This window comes from Furipterus horrens, unplaced genomic scaffold (genome assembly GCF_987537825.1).
Source record: "Furipterus horrens unplaced genomic scaffold, mFurHor1.1.pri manual_scaffold_1, whole genome shotgun sequence".
NCBI classification, from domain to species: Eukaryota; Metazoa; Chordata; class Mammalia; order Chiroptera; family Furipteridae; genus Furipterus; species Furipterus horrens.
In genome coordinates, this window is record NW_028327171.1 from 115,415,218 (window position 1) to 115,429,556 (window position 14,339).

A 14,339-nucleotide genomic window follows, 5' to 3' on the forward strand; every position below is an offset into this window, starting at 1 on the left:
TATTAACAACTGGTCCTATTAGTTTTATGCAAAGAACTTTATGTCATTACTTCTTTAGAATGCCAGATAGGGAGAAAAATATCTAGTGTGAAGGAAAATCCTTGTCCTTCTAATATTCACTGAACTTGCATTTCCATTCTTTATATTTTCATTTCTTCCCCCACTAAAATTTTTTTTGTTTGTTTTTCCATTACAGTTGTCCCACTTTTTTCCCCCTCTTGCTTCCCCGCACCCTGTCCCTCCCTTCTCCCACATTCAGTCCCCACCCAGTTGTCCGTGTCTGTGGGTCATTTATACATGTTCTTTGACTAGACCCTTCCCCTTCTTACCCCCTTCTCTCTGTCCTGCCTCCCCCCTTGTTACTGTTAGTTTATTCCTTCTTTACAGAAAAAGAATTTTTTTTTTCTTTAAATCCTCACTTTGGATATGTTCGATTTCATTTTATTTTTTAAGTATATTTTATTGTGTTGTTACAGTTGTCCCAATTTCTTTTCCCTTTGCTCCCCTCTTCCCAGTATCCCCCTCCCTCCAGCAATCACACCCCCTTATTTCATGTTTATTGATTTTAGAGAAGAGTTGGGGTGGGGCATAAATATCGATACGAGAGAAACATTGATCTGTTGCCTCCCTTCCATATGCATCCCACCAGGGATGGAACCCACGACCCAGGTATGCGCCCTGAGTGAGGATTGAACCAGCAACCTTTTGGTGTAAGGGACAGTGCTCCAAACAACTGAACCACACCCAGCCAAGGCTATAAACATATTTTCTTAAGAACAAAACTGAATTTTGACTTCTATTAACAAAGTTGAGAGAGTCAGATTTTACAGTGTTTTAAATTGAGCTTTTAATAGATCAAATCATTAAATGTTACCTCAAATTCAAATTGGTTGACAAAATTCTTCACACTTCATGATGGAAATTCTTACATACTAGGAATAGAAGGTTTTTTTATTTTTTATTTTTATTTGACTGATAAAGGCCATCTGCAAATATCATAGCTAGTGTCATACATAATAGTGAATGACAGTGCTTTTTCCTCTAAGATTGAGAATAGTGGTGAGGCAAGAAAAATAAAAGGGCTTTTAGAATGTAAATAAATAAAATTTTGCCTATTTGTGGATGACATGATTGTCTATGCAGAAAAACTCAAGGAATCTACAAGAAAGTTTCTAGAACTAGTGAGCTTAATAAGATTGCAGGATATATGGACAATGTATAAATATTATATGTCTTTATACCAGCAGTGAACAACTGGAAATGGAAATCAGTAAAACACACACACACACACACACACACACACACACACACACACACACACACTACCAATTGAATAGCACCTCCAAAAAGGTATAATAAAACTGACAACATATTTACAGGATTTATCTGCTGAAAACTATAATATACTGATGAAAGAAATCAAAGGCCTAATAATTGTGGAAAATTACTTGCTTGTGATTTGAAAACTCAGTATTAAGATGTGATTTTTCTTCAAATTGATTTACCCAGATCAGTATCTACAATATCTACAATATTTTTTGTAGATAATGAATCGTAAGTTGCTTTTTGAAATTATGGAATGTCAAAGGAACATGAATTGCTAAATCATTTTTGATAAACAATAACATAGTTGGATAATCTGAGGTCTAGCTGATTTCAGGATATTTTATAAAGTTACATTAGTCAAGATACTAAGGTAGGCCCTGACAAAATAGTTTATTTTAACAAAGGTAAAAGTAACTTAGTTGAAAAAAGTCTTTTTTTCCCAGCATTATGGTGTCAGAAAAATTGGACATTATATGAGAAAAAAAGAGAATCTCAACCTATTCATAATACCTAATGTAGAAATGAACTCAAAATAGATCATAGATCTAAATGTAAAAAGTGAAACAATAAAATTGGCAGAAAACACAGAAAAATCTTTGTAATCTTGGCTTAAAGAGTTCTTAGATAAGATTAAAAACAAAATAAATTGATAAATAAGGTTTCATTATAGTTTAAAACTTTGCTTTAAAAAAAAAAACACAAAAAAAACACAACTTCTGCTCTTTTAAGGATACTATGAAGCCCTGGCTGGGTGGCTCAATTTGTTGGAGCATCATCCTGTCAAAAGCTGGTGGGTTTGATTCCCAGTCAGGGCATATACCTAGGTTGCAGGTTCCATCACCGTTTGGGGCACATATGGGAGACAACCAGTCTATGTTTTCCTTCCCTCTCCTACCATCCCCTCCCCTCCTTTCTCTTTCAAATTAGTAAATATATCCTTGGGTGAGGATTAAAGGAAAAAAATAAAAAAAGAAACTATGAAGAGAATGAAATGTGGCAGACTGAGAGGAAATATTTGCAAATCACATATCTGACAAAAGATTTGTACGTAGATTTCAGAACTCTCAAAACTCATCAATAAGAAAACAACCCAGACTTCCGGCCAAGATGGAGGCTTAGACTGACACCTGTGATCTCCCTCTACAACTAGAGAGGAATACAACTACCTCAAAACAAAAGATAATTAGAAATTCCAGAAAATAAAACTACACAGAAGCCCAGCGTACGAAGTTATAAACCAGCGGAAGTTATAAACCAGCGGCGCTTGTCGGGGAGGTAAGAAGAGCGAAAGTGGGCGGTGCTGTTGGCGGTAGCACCAGCGACAGCAGCAGGGAGAGCAGTGCTGGCTGCACTCGAGCTGCAGCAGCTCTCGACCCCAGCGCTGGGAAAAGCAGCCACTGCATTGTCTTGGATGGTGAGGCCCAGAGGGTGGGAGCACAGATCCGGGTCTCCCAGCGGAGAAAAACAGCAGCAATCCATCTTGTACCCCCGCCCCCACACAAAGCGCCACAGTGCCGCGAAATAGGTTGCGGATCACCACCGGTCGCTGGGTGGTGACAACAAAGCGCCGCAGCGTGGCGAAAAGGTTGCTGGATCGCCGCCGGTTGCTGGGTAGTGATGACAAAGCGCAACCGTGCCACAAAATAGGTTGCGAATCGCCGCCGGTCGCTGGGTTGTGACGAGTACACAGGCACCGCCCACTGTAGCCGGCCCAAGAAAGCAAAACGCATCTGTCAAAATGAGGCAGACAACTATAGAAATCCCGGTGGCGCAGCTCACCAGGCAACAGATGAAGAATCTGACAGATGAACAAATAAGAAACCTGTCAGAGGCTCAGTTCAGGGCCACTGTTATCAGGTGGCTTACAGAATTAACAAAAGATTTGGAAAAAGACGAGAAGGATTGAAAACCACTCATAACTGAAAAAAACAAAACACATATGAGACAAATGGTGAGGAAATAAAATCCAGAGTTCAAATCAAACTGAAACACAGAGAAGGAACAAATAGTCAACCAGTACGGAGAGAGGAAACAGGAAGCAAGGAAAGTGAGAAGGGGATCAGAAACCTCTGGGACAGCTATAAGAGATCGAACATAAGAATTATAGGATTGCCAGAGGGCGAAGAAGAAGAACTAAAAATTGAAAAATTAAGTGAAAATAAAGCAGAATTTCCCAAACTTGGGGAAGGAAATAGACTTATAGGTCCAGGAAGCACAGAGAGTTCCAGAAAAACTGGACCCAGGGAGAACCACTCCAAGACACATTATAATCAAATTGTCAAAAGTTAAAGAGAGAATCTTAAAAGCAGCAAGAGAGAAGAAAAGAATCATGTACAAAGGGTTCCCAGTTAGACTCTCAGCTGACTTCTCAGGGGAGACCCTGCAGGCAAAAAGGGACTGGCAAGAAATATTCAAAGTAATGAAAATCAGAAACATACAGCCACGAATACTCTATCCAGCAAAACTGTCATTCAGAATAGAAGGGCAGAGAAAGTGCTTCCAGGACAAAATAAAACTGAAAGAGTTCATTAGATCCAAACCACTATTATATGAGATGTTAAAGGGACTGGTTTAGAAAAAGGAGGATCAAAACAATGAACACTAAAATGAAAACTGCAACACAAGAACCAACAACAGAAACTAGGGAATCGAAACGAAGGCAAACTAAACAGGCAACAAGAGTGGAAAAGGAACCATAGGTATGGGGAATGTATTGGGGGGAGGTCAACAGGGAGGGGTAAGGGGGTAAGGGAGGGAGATAGTACAGGAATTAAGAAGCATAGTAGGAGGGAATAGAATAGACAGGAAGAGGTTGAGAAGAACTGTATGCACAACCAATGGACATGGACTAAAAGGGGGGGACAACCGGAGGGAGGGGGGCCACCGGGTGGAGGGGAGCAGAGGGAAGGGATATTGGGACAACTGTAACAGTATATTCAATAAAACATATATAAAAAAAACAAAAACAAAAACCAAACAACCCAGCCCTGATTGGTGTTGTTCAGTGGGTTGAGTGCTGGCCTGTGAACCGAAAGGTTGCAGATTCAATTCCCAGTCAGAGTACATGCCTGGGTTGTAAGCCAGGTCTCCAGTTGGGGACCATGCAAGAAGCAATTGATCAGTGTTTCTTGTGTATATTGATGTTTCCCTCTCTTTGTCCAATAGCTCTGATCATGTGGTTTAGTGGTTGGAGCATTGTCTTATACACCAAAGGGTTGCGGGTGGAATTTACTGGTCAGGACTCATGCCTAGGTTGCAGGTTCCATCCCCTATCGGGGCATGTATGGGAGAGAGCTTATCAATGTTTCATATCAGTGTTTCTCTCCCCCCTCCCCCTCCCTTCCTCTCTCTCTAAAATCAATTTTAAAAATACCCTCAGGTGAGAATTAAAAATAAAAATAAAAAAGATAACCCAATTAAAAAACAGGCTAAAGATTTGAAAAGCTTTGCTGGAGAAGATATATTGGTGGCAAATAAGCACTTGAAAATATGGTCTACATCATTAGTGAAATGCAAATTAAAGCTACAATGAGATGCTACTGTTCACTGGTTAGAGTGACTGAAAAACAAAACAAACAACACTTCCTTGGCCCTAGCTGGCAATATCAAGTATTAAACAGGAGGTACAGTGACTGAAACTTTCATATATTGCTAGTGGGAATTCAAAATAGTACAACCACTTTGGAAACAGTTTTGCAGTTTCCCATTAAAGTTAATGACATGACCCAGCAGTTTCAATCCTAGAAAAATGAAAGCATGTTCACACAAATGTTTATGGCAATTTTTTTTTTTTTCAAATTGCCAAGCACTACAAACAATCTAAATGTCCCTGAACTGGCGAATGGATCAACAAACTGACATTTACAGAATTCAGCTAAAGCTACTTGCAATAACATTAATGAATCTCAAAACTATTATGCCAAATGAGAAATACCAGACTCAAAAGGATATACAATATATGATTTTGTTTATATGATACTCTGGAAAAGTAAAAGGCTACAATGATGGGAAACAGATTGTTATTGAACCACCTCCCAAAATGCAGGTTTGTGTACCTGGTTTGTCAGCGGCTGCTTGCAACTTTCTTAAAGACATTTATTTTTTCTGCAAAACAAATTCAAATTCTCATGTCCCTGAAGTTATCTCCTCCTGCTTGACAAGGAGACCACTTCAGCGTCTTACAACTAAATTGTGAGAACAAGGGGTGCTGGGCAGGAAGTGAACAGTTAGCAAGCATAATGTGCAGGTGAACAGAGGCCTGAACAAAGGCCTAATGGTTTTGTGCTTTAGCTACATTTTTCTGTTCTCTCAATAGATGATTTTATTTCTTTATTTTTAGAGATGGGGAGAGAGAGAGAGAGAGAGAGAGACATCAATATCACAAGAGAAACATCCACATCATTTGCCTCTCTTCACATGCCCTGACCAGGGACTGAACCCACAACTCAGGCATGTACCTGGTTGGTAATTGAACTGGCAGTCTTTTGCTTTGCGAGATGATGCCTGACCAACTGAGCCACATAGGTCATGGCAACTAACATACTTTGTTTTTCTTTTTAAAGATTTGATTTATTTTTAGAGAGAGGGGGAGTGAAGGAGAAGGAGAGGGAGAGAAACTTCGATGTGTGAGAGAAACCTCATTTGGTTGCCTATCGCCCACCCCCAACTGGGGACCTGGCCCCCAACCCAGGCATGTGCCCTGACCTGAATTGAATCAGCGACCTTCTGGTTTGCAGGAAGATGTCCAACCCCCTGAATTAACACCAATGAGGTCTAACATATGATACTTCCTTAATCTTTGACTATAAACTATATGACAACCAAAGCAATTGAAACATTTAGTTAAAGCCTATTAACTTATATTTCTACACTCTGATCTGGTACCTAAATATGTTTATTTTTGATTGTTAGTTTCAAGATGAGTGATTGTCAGGGCTAAGAGTAGTTGTAGAAGATTGCTGACGGAGTGTCAATATGGAGGAATATACGGGTACAGTAGACGTGTTCTGCCTCTTGATTATGCTTGTTCCATAATTCTATGCATTTGTCCAAACTTAAAACTGTACACCAAAAAGTGCATTTTATTGCCTGAAACTTGAAAAATAAGAGTATGAAAAGACAGGCTGCGGGCTAGGAAGAAAATGTTTGCAGAAGATGCATCTGATAAAGGACTTATAAAAATTTACAAAGAACTCTTAAATGTTTAACAATAAGAAAATAAAAAACTTGATTAAAAAATGGCCATAACGATATGAATGGGCGCACTATCAGAGAAGATATGCATGTGTTAAATAAGCATATGAAAAAATACTCAAATCACATACCGCTACAACATTTATTAGGATGTCTGAAATCACAAACATTGACAACACCAAGTGTTGGCGAGGATGTGGAACAAGAACTCCTATACATTGCTGGCGGAAATGCAGGAGACTGCAGCCACTTTGGACAATTCAAGCAGTTTCCTTCAAAAACAAGCGTAATTTCACCAGATGATTTAACAGTCATGCTTCTTGGTATTTACCCAAATAAACCGAAAATACGTCCATACAAAAACCTGCACATGAATGTTATAGATTTATTCATAGTTGCTAAAACTTAGAAGTGTCCAAGAAGGCCTTTCTGTGGGTGAATGGATAAACAATCGAGACAATGGAATCATATTTAGTGCTAAAAAGACATGAGCTATTGAATCAAAAAAAATGTGGAGGGAACCTTAAATACATATGACTAAGTGGAAATAACCAATCTGAATACATCTGTCAAAACCCGTAGGATGTCCAATAGCAAGAGGAGCCGTCATGTAAACTATGGGCTTTGGTGATAATGAGGCATCAGTGTTGGTACACTGATTTTTAACAAATGTAAGTATACACACAAAAACAAATGTAGCTGTCTGCTACTGGATGTTGTTGGGGAGGGGTCGTGTGTGTGCGCGTGTGTACTTTATCAGTTTTGCTATGGACATAAAAGTGCTCTAAAAGTAGTTTATATAAAAATAATAAATTTAAAAGAAAAGAATAACAAGCTGTGGCATTTATACTTGATTATATGGTAAATATTTTTCTGGAAAATCAATATAGATAGACTATTGCTTCAAGAAACAGTTTGTTGCCAGTGATATTAAAAAACAAATTTGAGGGGTGGGTTGGGTGGGGGAGAGAAATTGGGAGAAAAGGGGACAACTGTAATTGAAAAACCAAAAAAAAAAAAAATTTGAGTTTTCAAACAAAAAGTGGAGTTTCTGAAAATTTGTTTCTGCCTAGTGAGACTGAATTTCCCAATAATTAATAGTTTTAATGATAAGACCAGGGATCATTTTAATAAAAATGACTTTTTTGTTTCATAAGTAATGTGACAGTTAAATATGTGTAATTCTGTGGAACCAGTGTTTTCCAAATGGTCAGCGCATGCTGTTGTAAAATCATGCGTGAGTAAATGTTTCAAAGTGCCAAAAAAAAAAAAAAATCAGTGCCTTTAAATGTGAGAGTTCAGAAAATTTATTGATGTGATTTCAGATATCACATTACAGTTAATATTTAATAAGCTACCACTTGTCAAATTTTGTTGGCATATCAGAGAATATCTACATTATTTGAGAAGGCTATTAAAATACTCCTTTTTTCCAAATATATATCTGTGTGGGTCCAGATATTTTTCATAAACTTCGTCCCAAGTAACAGGGCAACAGATTAAATACAGAAGCAGAATGAGAATCCATCTGTTTTCAATTAAGCTAGACATTAAAGAGATTTATAAAATATAAAACACAGTCATTTTTCTCGCTAGTTCTTGGGGAAGGGGAAGTAGTTGCAATGAGTTTATCATTAAAAAGTATTTATTGGCACTTATATTGAATTTACTTCTGGGCCATAAGTTTTTGTTTCTTTGTTTCTTGGATATCCTTTACTTCTGGTTTAGGAACAACCTGCTGTTTTTCAATAAGGATCATCTCCATGTGGCAGAGAGAGCTCATGTAGGGGTTAATTCACCCATTAGTTCTTGCAGCATATCTCTTCAGGGGAAAGGCTAAGGGAGTAAACCCCGACAGAAAATCCAGAGCCGGAGTCCCTAAGGCGGTTTGACGTTGTAGTCAACACCGGCAACTCCTGCGGTGCACCTGAAGCCAAGCTGTATTGACTCCGTCTTTCCCTTGGACCCTTCAGCTGCGAAGAGAGGGGGGGGTCTGCTGCATGGGCAACAGCAGACCCTCCATATCACCCTGCCCAGGCTCTGTAGCTTCAGCTTTACTGGAGAGGACACTCCAGCGTCATCGCAAGATGTCGATTTAACACGGGAGGAGACAGATACCGTGTCACTCCCGAGTCGGACTGCACAGCCATTCTCGGCGGTGCAGATACTCTTAAGAAGCTACACCATCGTCTCTCGAGACGGACGGCTGCCGACGACGACGACGAGTTCTTTTTAAGTTCTGTGCCATATCTTGGGAGCTTTGTTCATTTCGATGTGCTCAGTGACCGGAGAATCTATACCCAAACCCTTAAGTTCTGCATTATTTTCTCCATTTTTAAGCACGGGCAGCAGAAATTCAGCACTATTTTTGAGCCACCAACCCTGTGTCCAGCCCCACTGTAACAGAGGAATGGCACACTTTGCTTCTCTAAAGTGACACCCATCACTTACTTTATGGCTTTTTGGATATGATGACGTAGGTAGTTTCATAAGTGTTCTTAAGGTGAACATGGAAGATTAGAACCTCTTGATTTGCATGATTTTGTGGGGTATTCTGGGTCAAGTGAATACCAAACCATTTTCAGAGGTCACCTCAGGCCATATATGGGAAGAGATGTTTGTCGTTTTAAAATAAATTATTTTGTGTTTTTTAATTCCTTTTTTTAAAAAAATATATTTTATTGATTATGTTGTTATAGTAGTCCCAGTTTTTTCCCCTTTGCTCCCCTCCACCCAGTACCCCCCCTTCCTTCCAGCAATCCCACCCCCGCTTAGGGTCGTGCATGTAAGTTCTTTGGCTTCACCCTTTCCTATATTATTCTTAACTTTCCCCTGTCTGTATTTTACCAACCAATTATGCTTCCTAATGCCCGCACCATTTCCCCATTTCTCTCTGTTCCCCTCCCAGCTGATAACCCTCCAAAAGATCGCCATACCTATGATTCTGTTCCTGTTCTGGTTTGCTTAGTTGGATTTTGTTTTTATTTTTTAGATTCAGTTGTTGATAGTTTTGAGTTTTTTAAAATTTTAATATGACAAGTATTTATAGATATAAATACTACAGTAAACAAGTTTGGGTGAATCCTCAATTTCTAAGAGTAAAGGGTCCTGAAATAAAAAGTTTAAGAATTTGCTGGTATAAGGAAACTTTAAGAAGTAAGCCACCCAAGTTACTTAGTCCAGTGGTTCTCAAATTTTCCCATACTTCAGTATCACCTGGGAGCTTTGAAAAATCTCTGCTACCCAGTTTATTTTCCATTACATTAAATCAGAATAAAGATGAGAACCTTCAAGCCTGGCTTTGGAACTCCTGGTTTCAGTCATACTTGAAACTTAGAATTCCTAATTCCAGCTTTGTAGGGGGCAGGGGGTCACTTTATGCACTTTGTTTACTTACCTTATCTAGAAAATGCAACATGGTTTTTGTTTACTTTTGCAAAAGTGAATTCAGTAACCATTGAGAATTACTTTGCCCAATTTTATTGGTTTAAATAGTTGATAACAATGTATAATTGAATTTAAAAAACAATGTAAAAATAGAAAAATCCTCTGTATGCTAATGACTAGGGGGGGTGGAAAACGCACTCAATAACTTTTATCTCCTTTGAGAACAGTGGACAGTACAGGTTTTTTATCCCAGAATTATGCTTTTGAAATATTGAGTTGTTACTTTCTAATTAAGTAGATAGCCAGATTTGTGGTCATGTGCATTATATATTAAAGCCAGCTATTGAAATGGTGCAGAAAACTAAATGTTAAAAGCCCAATACAGTGTCAAATAACATACATTAAATTGGTCCAGTGCAGTATCGACTAAAAAGTTTATGTAACTTTGCACATTGTAAGTGGGCATTTAGCGCTGACATATTATGGCGGGAGCGGGTGATTTTTTTGAATATGCGTGCAATTTTGTTGTGTAAAATCACTATAAATTGAAAACTACTTTGAATTTGTTAATGAAACTTTGATTTTCTTACCTTAGAATGTATTCTTCAGCATTATTATGAAATATAAAGGCACTCTATGCACAGTTTGTGAAAAACATAATTTTGTGTCCTGACAACCATGTATTTATAGTTAAGTATATATTGGAAGCTGCTTACTACAAATTATGAAGAATTATGCAGCTAAATCTGTGGGTGAAAGCTATAAAAGTTGGAAAACTTCTACATTGAGAATTAATTAAAATTGATTTTTTAATGTTCTATTACAGTTTTAATTTTTTCCCCTAAAATTGATTTATAAAAAAAAAAAAAAGATTAACATTTATCCAATTCACAATTGTTAAACATTTAGGCTCAATTGTTTTATTATTTTAAATAATGCTACAATAAGTATCTTTTTAAAAAGATTTATAGTTTAATCCATGCATATCACTAATTACATTAATTGTAAATGATTTATTAAAAAAAATTTTTTTCTATTACAATTGTCCTATTTTTCCCCCTTTGCTCTCACCTGCTCCACCCACCTCCCCTCCTCTCCCATAGTCCATCCCCATTTAGTTGTCCATGTCCATGGGTTATTCATATTCTTTGACTAGACCCTTCCGCTTCTTTCACCCCCTTTGCCCCCCCGTCACTGTCAATCTGTTTAAAATTGATTTTTAATGTAAATTTAGTCATCAACAAATTTATGGTAGCAGTCTTAAAATGTTTGCCTTTAAGTTGACCAATCTATATGTGTGTTCTTAGCATGGGTTGTTTGATCTTACCAACTACTGAATTGCTCATGTTAATGTTTGAAAATTGATTTTTTATTCAGATAATTTTATATTACATGCATTTGCAAGAAATAATGCAGAGGGATCCTGTATATCTTACCTAGTTTCTCCCAGTGGCAACAACTTGTGAAACAGTAGTATTTACAAGTTGAGTAATGACATTGATATAATCTACAGAGCTTATTCAAAAGTTCTTGAGTTTTACTTGTACTGGTTTTTGTGTGTATGGTTCTCTGCAGTTTTGTTAGATGTGTATGTTTGTGTATCTACCACCATAGTCAAGGTACTTAACAGTTCATCTCTATAAGGGTTCCTCTTTTATAAACACACAACACCCCCAGCCCTAACTCCTGACAATCACTATCATTTTGTTATTTCAACAGTGTCATATAAATGGAAACATATGGGCCTTGGTTGGTGTGGCTTAGTTGGTGGGGTGTGTCCTGCAAGCCAGAAGTTCACAGACAGGTTCAATTCCCAGTCAGGGCACATGCCTGGGTAGCACATGGTCCCCAGTCAGGATGCATGCAAGAGGCAACCAATCTGTGTTTCTTGCCTCTTTTTCTCCCTCCCTTTCCCTCTCTCTAGAATCAGTAAAAGAAAAAGAAAAAAAAAAAAAGGAAACATATGGTATGTAACCTTCTTGATAGGTTTGCATATCTTACCACAGTCAAGCAAGATCATGTGAACTTTTAAAATCCACTTAAACAGCTGCTTCCTATTTTATTCTTTAAAAGATTAAATGGCCTTAATATAATTTCTTCTGATTTGTTCAGTGTTCACATTTATTAAAGATTGGACAATGATGATCAGTTTTGTTACTGGCCTTATATACTCATGTACATCCCTTGAAAGGTCAAGGTAGGTATCAAATCTCTTTTAGCGTATATTATCCATGCCAGGACCTACTGGTCTGGAGATACATAATCTAAAACAGATTCCCAGGCTGAAGTTCTGATCTTGAAGGCCAGATTTGTGTTAATGAGAATGGGAATCTTAAAACCATTTATTATTTTTTAAAGCCGTGCAGTAGTTGTACTTGACATTCTAGCTATTTAATACATCAATAATTTGCTTTTGGTTAGAATTCTTTCATCTCATTTGGGGAAATAGGCTTTGTTGTGTTGATCAGGAGTTCTGGTTAGTGGTTGACAAGGTAAGAATTGTTGGATTTGGTAATCAGGCTGGACTCTGGTGCCACACTAGACAGATATATATGTGAACTTCTTTGGCTATAGATACACAGTGGCAACAGGAATTAAGTAATCATAAGTGGAAGGTGTGTGGATAGGTAACCCTGATTTTTACTTAATGATTGTTAACATGAAGTCATTGTTTTTACTTTTGACTGATAAAGAGGAAGAAAATACATTTTTACATTATGACCCAGTGTACATACATGTACAACTGTGTCAAAAGTTTCACAAAAGCATTTCTTTCCTTTAAGATATGTAATTTAATCTTATATATTCTGTTTTTTTATTACTAAAGTAATGCTGGTTGTCAGCCACATTGATTTCAGGAACCCACTGGTAGGGTGTGACTTCTTGTTTAAAGAAAAACTACTTCAGGGCCATTTATGACCCTCTAGGTCATAGGATTTCTTTTTATTTTTTTTATGCAGAGCTTCAGTTCTACCCTACTGAATTGTAGTTTAAAAACCTTTTTATTCAATTATGAGAAGCATTTGATGCTTTATACTGAATTAATTTTTGGTTGAATTTGTGGAATTGGTCAAGTTTTAGCAAGGTTATTTTTCTGTAAAAATGTATCTTTCATCTGTGTTTTAGGTAAAGATCAGCTGTGATTGTTAATAGAGTCAAAAATGTTTGGATGAGAAAGATTATTTTGGATTGCTTGGTTGGGGGAAGGATTATGCTAGCCATGGTCTGCTGAGTGAATGGAGAATGTGTTATTTTGACACCCCCCCCCTTTCCATCCTACTCCAAATTTAAACTTCTTAAGGCTGGATTATGCTATAAACCTCAGCTATGTTGTATCTCCACTGTCTATAATAGTTCCTGGCAGACAAGCACAGTAGATTCTCATACTGCTTTCTTTTTTTTAATTTTAATTTTAATTATTTTATTTTATTGTTGTTCTATTACAGGTGTCCCAATTTTTCTCCTGTTCTATATCCACTATCCCGTCCACCCCTCACCCCAGCTCCCAAAATCCCCCCCTTTTGTCCATGTACATGTGTCATTTATACTAGTCCCTTGAGTACATCTTTTCCTCTTCTTTCCTCTCTTCTCCCCCTCCTCCCACCCCTCTGGTCACTGTCAGTCTGATCCTTGTTTCCAGGTCTGTAGTTCTATTTTGCTCACATTAAGTTCTCTTATAGGTGAGATGATATGGTATTTGTGTTTTGCTGCCTGGCTTATTTCTCTTAGTATAATAACCTCCATTTCCATCCATGCTGTCAAGAAAGGTAGGAGTTTCTTCTTTCTGCTGCGTAGTATTCCATTGTGTAAATGGACTACAGCTTTTTGATCCACTTATTTACTGATGGGCACTTAGGATGTTTCCAGCACTTGGCTATTGTAAATAGCACTGCTGTGAACATAGGAGTGCATAGGTTCTTTTGAATTGTTCTTTCAGGGTTCTTAGGGTATAATCCCAGCAGTGGAATTGCTGGGTCATAAGGCAGTTCCATTTTTAATGTTTTAAGGAAATTCCACACTGTTTTCCACAGTGACTATACCAGTCTGCAATCCCACCAACAGTGCACTGAAGTTCCCTTTCAAAAGGGTTTCTTTTTGATCTCTTCTGATACACTTGTCAGTCTTTTGAGAACAGACTGTGTTTGTGTGTGTGTGTGACCATTTGTCTCTGTCTGTCTTTAGTGGTTGTCATGTATTTTAGTGCTACTGATTAGCTTTTGAGATGAATTGCATTTCTTATGCCACAGGGATTTTTCAACTATTTCAACAACTCCTACTAATGTGTGTGCATTCATAGCTAGTAATTGCCTTAGTGATTTTGGTGGTGCCTGCTGATTATCACATATTAGTACGTTTTCTATATAATTTCCAATTTAAATCTTACCTCTCATGAATCCTTCCTGTTCATTGTTGCTCCAATTTTTGAGGTTTTG

General features: G+C 37.7%; 1 protein-coding gene across 4 annotated transcripts in view; it reads left to right on the forward strand.

Annotated features, from left to right (window-relative positions):
* Positions 1–14,339, forward strand: part of WDR33 (WD repeat domain 33) — a 107,244-nt gene that overhangs the window by 29,315 nt on the left and 63,590 nt on the right. The gene's annotated exons all lie outside the window — the stretch shown is intronic.